This window comes from Octopus bimaculoides, chromosome 8 (assembly GCF_001194135.2).
Source record: "Octopus bimaculoides isolate UCB-OBI-ISO-001 chromosome 8, ASM119413v2, whole genome shotgun sequence".
Taxonomy (NCBI): Eukaryota; Metazoa; Mollusca; class Cephalopoda; order Octopoda; family Octopodidae; genus Octopus; species Octopus bimaculoides.
The window spans coordinates 66,546,406-66,555,928 of record NC_068988.1 but is presented as its reverse complement, the minus strand read 5'-3'; the positions used below and the strand labels follow the sequence as shown (position 1 = coordinate 66,555,928).

Below are 9,523 nucleotides of genomic sequence, written 5' to 3'. Positions count from 1 at the left end.
ACAGAAATATCCGATTTATTATCGTTCACCACGTGCTTTTGTAGCTCATTCATTCTTTTCTTCGATATTTCCATGTCTTCTGTTGAAAAACCTTCAAATTCGGAATCACTGCTTGATAGCATGAAACTCCTCTCCATCTTCAAAGTTGAAAAAAATCAATGCCGCAAAAAATGTGGAAAAAAATCTTCCAAATTTCACTGAGTTCAAATATCACGCCAAACAATGTCGGAGACAATAACTCAACTGTTTGCAAAGTGAAATCAGGTGTTTTAACGAATGTACTAACGAGATTTGGGTTCAAATATACATTTAAATAACAATGGGTACGCTCGGCCGGCTACGGCCGGGTTAGTCTTATGAACCAAAATTCTTTTCGGCCGGCTACGGCCCGGTCAGTAACGAAAGGGTTAATTGTAGTATATGTGATATTTAGATCAATGTAACAATGAGTGAGTGTGTGTGTGTGTGTGGGAATAGAAAGGGACAATAAATAAGATTTATTGTTGGTAAACACCAAAGTAAGACACCAGAACAAGCAGTTAAATTTTATTCAATAATTCATGAAGATTTATCCAGGATTGAAACCATTGACCGAAATAGAATATAAATTCTTAGATCTATAAATAGTCTCTGTGAAGATATACCCTAGACAAATCACTGAGAACATTATCTTGGCTGGGATTAATAAAATCAATACTAATGCAATATCTATCCATTATTTTATATAATCAATTATTTGATTATTGATGTGAAAATTGATTAATATTGATCTAACACATAACTAATTTCTGATGAAGATGTGGTGTAATCAGGTGAATGAACCCTGTATATTACAGGTATGACATAACAAGGTAGCCACTATGTTTAGAATGGAAAAACCTTTGTTTTTTAACTCCAGGGTATACAACAAATGTATATGAACCTATGTGGTCACATCTGAATTGCTAATTTTTCATAAGTATTAAATTACTGTTTTAGTTTTCAGGTTTAAACCATTATTTTCATCAGGATTTTTAGAGATTTCATCAAAGATTGATTTCATATGTGACTACAAGTAAAATTTTATCCGCATTTAAGGAGGTTACCTCATGTCTGATCTACTTGAGCATTCAACATGCTAGAAATAGCAACCAGATCTCCATGAAATTACAGTAATGATTGTCTCGTAAAAAGAATAGACACTTATTAAGATACACTGTTTAAGGTACAAAAGTCATGACTGGAGTGCCTTTGGTCTCAGCCCACCTGGATCAAGGTTGACCTAGGATTAATAACTACAGATTGAAATTTTCAGCTGATGTGACAGGAGGATGACTGAACAAAATGTCTTATGCTTAACATCATTGTTTTGCTGAAGACTAGCTCTTAGAATTGCTTGCTGCTATATTCCTCACAAATCTGTTTAATTTCCTCATGGTATCTGTAATTGCATGAACCTTAACATTTAAAGGACAAGTATATAGATTGGAGAGTCTGTTGTGAAGAAGGAGTAGGTCAATGAAGAGGAAATTGCTAACATCTGTGTGTCTGAGAGAAATGGTAGCTTGGAAAACTAATGAATCCAGTTCTCCTAAGGATTATACATCCTTAGACAATATCCATGGCACATCACCTCAAACATCGGCTTCCTTAGATCTTGATGAATTCTTCAAAATCAATATATTGGACCATCCTTCAAAGTACAAAGGCTTTACACTATATAGAGAAACCTAATTGGAAGTATGAGTATGGTGATGAGGATATACTCTACTATGGTGATGGGGATATAAATATGATGTCATTAGCATAGAATAGCAGTACTATGGTGATACACATAAGAGATCATAAACCTAACAGAGGAGTACTATGTAATATAAATAAGAGGTCATCACAATGAAACAGTGGTACTAAAGAAAGAGATCACCAATGTAGTACAGCAGTACTATCAAAAAGAGATTGTATGGAAGCTTCAATAACCTTCTTGAAAGAGTAGCCAATTCTCCCTTCACTACCATTTATAAAAAAGGACACATGAGATAACGTGCTCCCTGATATGTCATTGCTGGAATATTGTTAATGATAGATCAGCATCTTTTATCTTTTATTTCTTTCAGCCATTAGAATCTGGCCATACTGGGGCACTGCCTTGAAGAATTTTAGTTAAATGAATTGATCAACTCCAGTACTTATTTTTTTAAAGCCTGGTATTTATTCTTATTTCTTTATTGCCCACAAGGGACTAAACATAGAGGGGACAAACAAGGACAGACAAAGGGATTAAGTCGATTACATCAACCCCAGTGCATAACTGGTACTTAATTTATCGACTCCGAAAGGATGAAAGGCAAAGTTGACCTCGGTGGAATTTGAACTCAGAACGTAACGGCAGACGAAATATCGCTAGGCATTTCACCCGGCATGCTAACGATTGTGCCAGATTGCCGCCTTCTTAAGCCTGGTACTTATTCTATTGGCCTTTTGCTGAACCACTAAGTTACAGGGATGTAATCACATCAACATTGGTTATCAAGCAATGGAGGGGGTACAAACACAAAGACACACACACACACACACATGTATGTATGTAGGCTTGTTTCAGTTTCCGTCCACCAAATCCCCTCACAAGGCTTTGGTTGGCCTGAGGCTATAGTAGAAGACACCTGCCCAAGGTGCCATGCAGTGCGACTGAACCTAGAACTGTGGTTGAAAAGTAAACCTTTTACCACACGCCCATGCCTACATCTGCATGATCACAATCAAGATGTTATATGTGTGGTGTGTGGGATACAGTATGTATGGTGTCCTCTGTATGACTGTGTGGAATATAGTATGTGGTAAGTTGTGTGGTGAATGCATATCATATATACAGTGTATAAGACATAGTATATCATGCGTAGCATGTGTAGTGCATTGGATGTAGTGTGCAGTGTATAGGATGTAGACGGTAGTGTATGTCTAGTGTATGTGATGTAATGGTTGTGGTATGTCTTGTATGTAATATGAGGTGTCTGTAGTGTATAAGATATAGTATGTATGATGTATTTGGAAAACAACAAAGATGACTCCAAATAACCTTGTTCCTCTTTGGTCAGATGGAAGGGCAACTGTAAAACCATGTATTTAACCATGTCAATATGTATCATTCCAGACCTATACAACCCAAACTTAATGAAAACTAACTGAATAAGAAAAATAAATGGAACCAAACAAGTAATGTATAATACATGTTGTTGTTGTTGTTGTTGCTGTTGCTGTTGAGAGTAAATTGATTTCTGTGGTTGTTGTTGTTGTTGCTATTGTTGGAATTGTTAAGTGTGACCAAAACTATCCCCTCTCATCAGTTACCAATATATTCAACAGAACTTCACACAGGAATTACTGGCTGTAGCATTGATTGATGGATATAATTATAACATAGGGATGGAGAGAGAAGTAGAGGCGTACATACATACATACATAAATATGGAGAGAGAGAAAGGGAAAGAGGGAGAGAGAGAGGGGGGAGAGGGAGAGAGGGGGAGAGGGAGAGAGGGGGGAGAGGGAGAGAGAGGGCGGAAACAGGATGGGAGTGAGCGAAGGTGGGAAGATAGAGAGACGTTGATTGAGATCATTATCTGTATGCGCATAAATCTAAATGTCTATGCATGTGTTTGTATGGTATGTATGTATGAATACATGTACTCATACATATGTGCACCCCCCCAAAAAAACACACACAGATATATAAATACACATGTATACACATTTATATATATGTGTGTGTGTGTATGTGTGTACACGACACACATGCATGTGTTTTTATGTGCTTGTTTATAAATATGTAATTTGCCATCTGTAGTCTGATGTAATATACACAATGGTACCATTTTATATGCATATATGTGGTTATATATATGGGTGCGTATGTGTATGTATGTATGTACAAGTTCATATACACATACATAAACACCATACAAACATACATAGACATTTAGATGCCTGCTACATCGTGTACAGTGGAACATCTTACAACACATCACATGTATAAGCTAATACATACACTTATGCAGTCACACATACATGTATATACTCTGTGTGGGTGTGGATGTGGGTGTGATTATAAGAGAGAGAAAGAAAGGAAGATATAAATGATAGAGATGTAGAAAGAGAGGAGAGAAATAGAACAAATAAGGGAAGAAGAGGTAAAAGAATAAGAGAAGTTGGAAAATTGAATATTGAAAGAATAGGTGAGACCAAAAGAGAGAAGAAGGGAGAGAGAGAGAAAGAAAGAGAGAGAGAAGGATTAGCAGAAAATGATTATGCAACACACACAGACATAATTTTTTTCTCTGTTTGAAGAATTTCTAATAGACAATTCTTTACATGTCTAACATGTAAAATCTTGTAATTCCTATTAGCAAATGAAACATGTGTAATAGAGACTAATATCAAAAACAGTTTCCACTTTCCACTTTTGTTATATATCATCATCATCATCATCATGTTTTGTCTGTTTTCCATGCTGGCATGGGTTGGATGGTTTGACCAGAGCTGGGAAGCTGGGAAGCTGCACCAGGTTCCAGTCTGACTTGGCCTGGTTTCTATAACTGAATGCTCTTCCTAACACCAACCACTTTACAGAATTTGCTGTGTGCTTTTAACATGCCACCAGCATGAGTGCTCCTACATGAGTATGACTGTAAATAAACTACATCCGGTTGCGGAACTCAGGTTCAAGGGTCCTAGGGTTCTGATAACTAGGGTTAGGGTGAGGAGTGTGGTAGTAGCTCTTTGCCACTATTGTTTTTAGGTCTACCCTGTCCCAGAGTAGTAGTTCTGGTCAAAGTCCTACCTATGGATTAATTGGCATGTCACAGAATCATCACTGGAAGGGGGCCACTCACAAACATTTCAATGGACTCAAGGAAGATAAGATCCTTCATCTCTTTAACTGCTCATCTAAAAGAACTCTATACAAAGCCTGCATCCTGATAACTATTGGGCTTGTGACACTTGTTGCACCAGATCAATACAAATTTGAAAGACAACAGAGTGGGATCAGCTCTGCATGAACCATGTCTATTATAATATACCTCTGCTGCCTTGTGGGCAATTTGTTGAGTATTTAAAAAAGGCTAAGGGTGAAAACTCACAAAGAAAATCTGTGGGGAGAGATCATTAGACAGCTATGCATCTGGCATTCCCTGGAGCTTCATGGATGTTGTGAATGTGTTGACTGGTCTTTCCTTTGTGATGTGTTTTCCTGAGTGAAGAGTGGGTAAGTGTATTTGGGGCTAGATGTATGCTTCTCGAAACAGCCCAGGCACAGCCAGCAGAGGTGGCTAAGTTACTGCCTCTGCAATACTATTGACCAATGACAGAAAAAGATGGATGAATGGACAGATGGAAGGACATAGATACATACATACGTGTATGTATGTATGTATGTATGTATGTATGTATGTATGTAGTTTAATTTAAACTAGTGGCATATAAGTCTCATCATGGACAGATTATAGTGACAATGCAGGACATATTTTGGTCTTATTGCTCCTTTTCAGTAAAGAACTGCATCAGGGATGTTTGTGACATCTTTATTGCTATGTTTTCACACATCAAGCATCCAAACTGTCTCTCATACTCAAATTTGCATACATACACACAGGCAGACTTTTGTGTGTGTATGTATATGTGTACACATGTCTACAAATAGCTACTTTTGCTTCTAGTCAACATTCATCTGTCAAGAATGGGGAATATATATTCACTCACTCACACTCATACACATGCACACATTTATATGTACATACACAGTAGCATGTACTCATGCACCATGTGATTCTTCCAGTTTCCACATCTAAATTTCTATCAGAAAGGATTGGGCAGCCCTTAGCTATAGTAGAAAACACCAACCAACAGTATTCACACAGCGGGATTGAACCCATGCCTTTGCCCACAAGACTTTGCAAGCAGGTATATAATATTGGTTTCAAATTTTGGCACAAGGGCAACAATTTAGAAGGGAGGGGATATTTCAATTACATCAACCCCAATGTTTAGCTGATACTTATTTTATTTACCTTGAAAGGATGGAAGTCAAAATTGACCTTGACGGAATTTCAACTCAGAATGTAAAGACTGACAAAGTGCCACTAAGCATTTTGCTCGGTGTGCCAACAGTTCTGCCAGGTCACTGCTTTGTATATGTGCTTAATATTAACAGTTAGAAATACACTAATCTTATTCCAGAACTTATTCTTAGACTTAAAAATCCAGTTCTCATAATTTTGATATTATTATGGGCCTGTCTAATTCAGCTCAAGAAACAGATTTAGTAGGATAATTTTTCTTATATAAATGAAATAGAAATTTCCTTTACATAAATGGAAGTTTATATTATAATGATTAAGGTTTTTACAACAGTTTTTTTATTGCTCTTTATCTAAGTTTATCAGACAACTTAAAAATGCCATTAATAAATAATTTTGGAATGATAATCTCTATCACTTTTAGAAAGAATATAAAAATTATTAATTTCCTTGATGCTACTCTAAATTTAAATTCTAACCTTTATTATCCCTATAATGTACTTAACGGAAGTTTACACTATACAAGTAAAATTTCTAACCACCCTTAATCTATAAAAGATGCTTACATATTTAAAATTATTTCAATTAGTATTTCAGATCTTTCAGTCACTGAAAGAATTTTTAATGACAGTACATCCTAGTAAGATGATATTTTCATGTGAAGTGATTAAAATGCAATGATAGATATATCTACAGTATAATACTAAACTTAAGGTGATACATAATCAAATAAATATTCTCATTACTATTCATAAAAGCTTTAATGATGAACCTGTGATTCTTAAGGGTAGGAATACAAGAAATACCTCTATAATCACAGATAATCTCTATAATTCTAAATTTTCATCTAAAAAAATGTAACACATTTAGTAATAATCTCAATAACATTTTACCAACATATGTAAATGCTCGGATAAATAATAAACAGAGAAAATAAAAAGCAGAGACTGTTTGTCAATAAGTACACTCAAACGTTACTAGTGTTTCCAAGCATAAAAGTAGAACACAGATATCATATATTAATCATTAGCATTGTAGCAACAATAATTGTAGTATATATAACTTAGAGTGGTAGAATATTAATATTATTAATAAACCAATAAAATTCTAATAATTCTCTTGATTAAATAATATTGTTAAAATGTTAACTGTTAACTTATCATCTACAGCAAATAGAGAGGCTTGTTGTCATCCAAATAACAATACTCAACTAATATTTGGTAATAGGAAAAATTGGAAAAAGATAACATGGTATAATCTTCCTTATTCTCTACACGTAAAAAGAACTTTACAAAGTATACTCTTTGAATTTCTAACTTTGAAATTATCTTATTTTACTACTCCTCACTCAGCACCTTCTATTGTGACATCTAATCATTGTAGGTTAAACAGTGATTATTATTATTATTATTATTATTATTATTATTATTATTATTATTATTATTATTAGGGTGGTGAGGTGACAGAATCATTAGCATGCTGGGCAAAATGTTTAGCAGCATTTTGTCTATCTTTATCTAAAAGCTCACATTCTTCCGAAGTTGATTTGGCCTTTCATCTTTTTGGGGTCAATAGAATAAGTACCAGTTGAACATTGGGGGTCAATGTAATCGACTTATCACTCCCCTGAAACTGCTGACCTTGCACCAAAATTTGAAATAATAATAATAATAATAATGAAAAGAAAGATTGAGAGAGCTTCTAGTAGGTTTACGTTTAACTCTAATTTAGATTATTCAGATTTCACATGTTTAAATAAGTTAAATTATTCACAAATTAAATAAATAAATAAAATTGTTGTTGTGTGTGTGAGAGAGAGAGAGAGAGAAGGAGAAAGGAAGAGAGAAATAATAGGGAATGTAGAGAGAGGAGAGAAGAAGAAAAAAATAGGGAAGAAATATGTTTTCAGTAAAAGGAAAGGCTATTGACCAGCCAAATAATCAATCAATCTCAGATCATAATAATGTTAACAATATCTATACAAAATAAAGGCAGTGAGCTGTCAGGCTCATCAGCATGATGGACAAAATGCTTAGTGGCGTTTTGTCCATCTTTACTTTCTGAGTTTAAATTCCAGAAGTCAACACTGCTCTTCATTGGCCTTCAACCAAAATATGAAACCAGTTTCTTTCTAATATTAATTTTATATAATATTGTAATTTTATGTAATATTATATATATTTTCAGCTTTCTTTTTTTTTTCTTTCTTTTTAATTTAACGTCCGTTGTCCATGCCAGCATGGGTTGGGCAGTTTAACCAAGGATGGTAAGCTGAGGGGCTGCACCAGATTCCAGTCTGAATTGGTATTGCTTCTAATACCAACCACTCTGAGAGTGTAATGGGCGCATTTATGTGCCGGTTCCATGACACCAGTATCTGCAAGGACTATGATTTCACTTGTCTCAATGGTTCTTCTTCTCAGTCATTTGTCATTGCCTCTATGAGACCCAACACCCAAAAGCTGCTTTTTATATCTATATAATATTAATTTTATATAACATATATTTTATGAAATATCAATTTTATTACCCTGCGCGCGAAGGTGCAATGGCCCAGTGGTTAAGGCAGTGGACTTGCGGTCACAGGATCGCGGTTTCGATTCCCAGACCGGGTGCTGTGAGTGTTTATTGAGCGAAAACACCTAAAGCTCCACGAGGCTCCGGCAGGAGATGGTGGCGAACCCTGCTGTACTCTTTCACCACAACTTTCTCTCACTCTTTCTTCCTGTTTCTGTTGTGCCTGTAATTCAAAGGGTCAGCCTTGTCACTTTGTGTCACGCTGAATATCTCCGAGAACTACGTTAAGGGTACATATATCTGTGGAGTGCTCAGCCACTTGCACGTTAATTTCACGAGCCGGCTGTTTCGTTGATTGGATCAACTGGAACCCTCGACGTCGTAAGCGACGGAGTGCCAACATAACATACCCTGCGCGCATAACTGAAAGCAGGATATTGTGGTTGTTCATCTTTTTATGTTTGCAAATTATTGGAAAACGGCTGAATGGATTTTCACCAAATTTGGCTGAAATACTCATTGGGTGAATGGCTCAAACTCATTATTTTGGTTTGATTATCTGCAACACTGGCGAACGGATTAATCAAAATGTATTGATTCTTTATTTACATATGCATAAACAGGGGAAATTACTCTTGATGTCATTGTGTTGAAATCTGAATTTATATTTTTTTATTTATTTTTATTTATGTGTTTCAGCCAAGTGGCTGCGGTCATGCTGGTGCACCACCGTGAGAATATATTTATTAAATAAAATTTTATTTTATCCTTGCATGCGTGCCGGGTAGGCATCACTTCTCCAATGCCTTTTTTCTCTCCTTCCCTTTACAATATTATATATTTTATATAACATTGTAATTCTATATAATATTGAAATATGCTAGAAAGAGGTCCCTCTTTCTAGCATATTGGATGTCCACCTAGTGGTCATCCCTTCTTATACACATGTATATATATAT

General features: G+C 35.5%; 1 protein-coding gene across 2 annotated transcripts in view; it reads right to left on the bottom strand.

Moving 5' to 3' along the window:
- The window catches only part of LOC106867807 (atrial natriuretic peptide receptor 1), an 822,997-nt gene that overhangs the window by 106,240 nt on the left and 707,234 nt on the right, over positions 1–9,523 (bottom strand). The gene's annotated exons all lie outside the window — the stretch shown is intronic.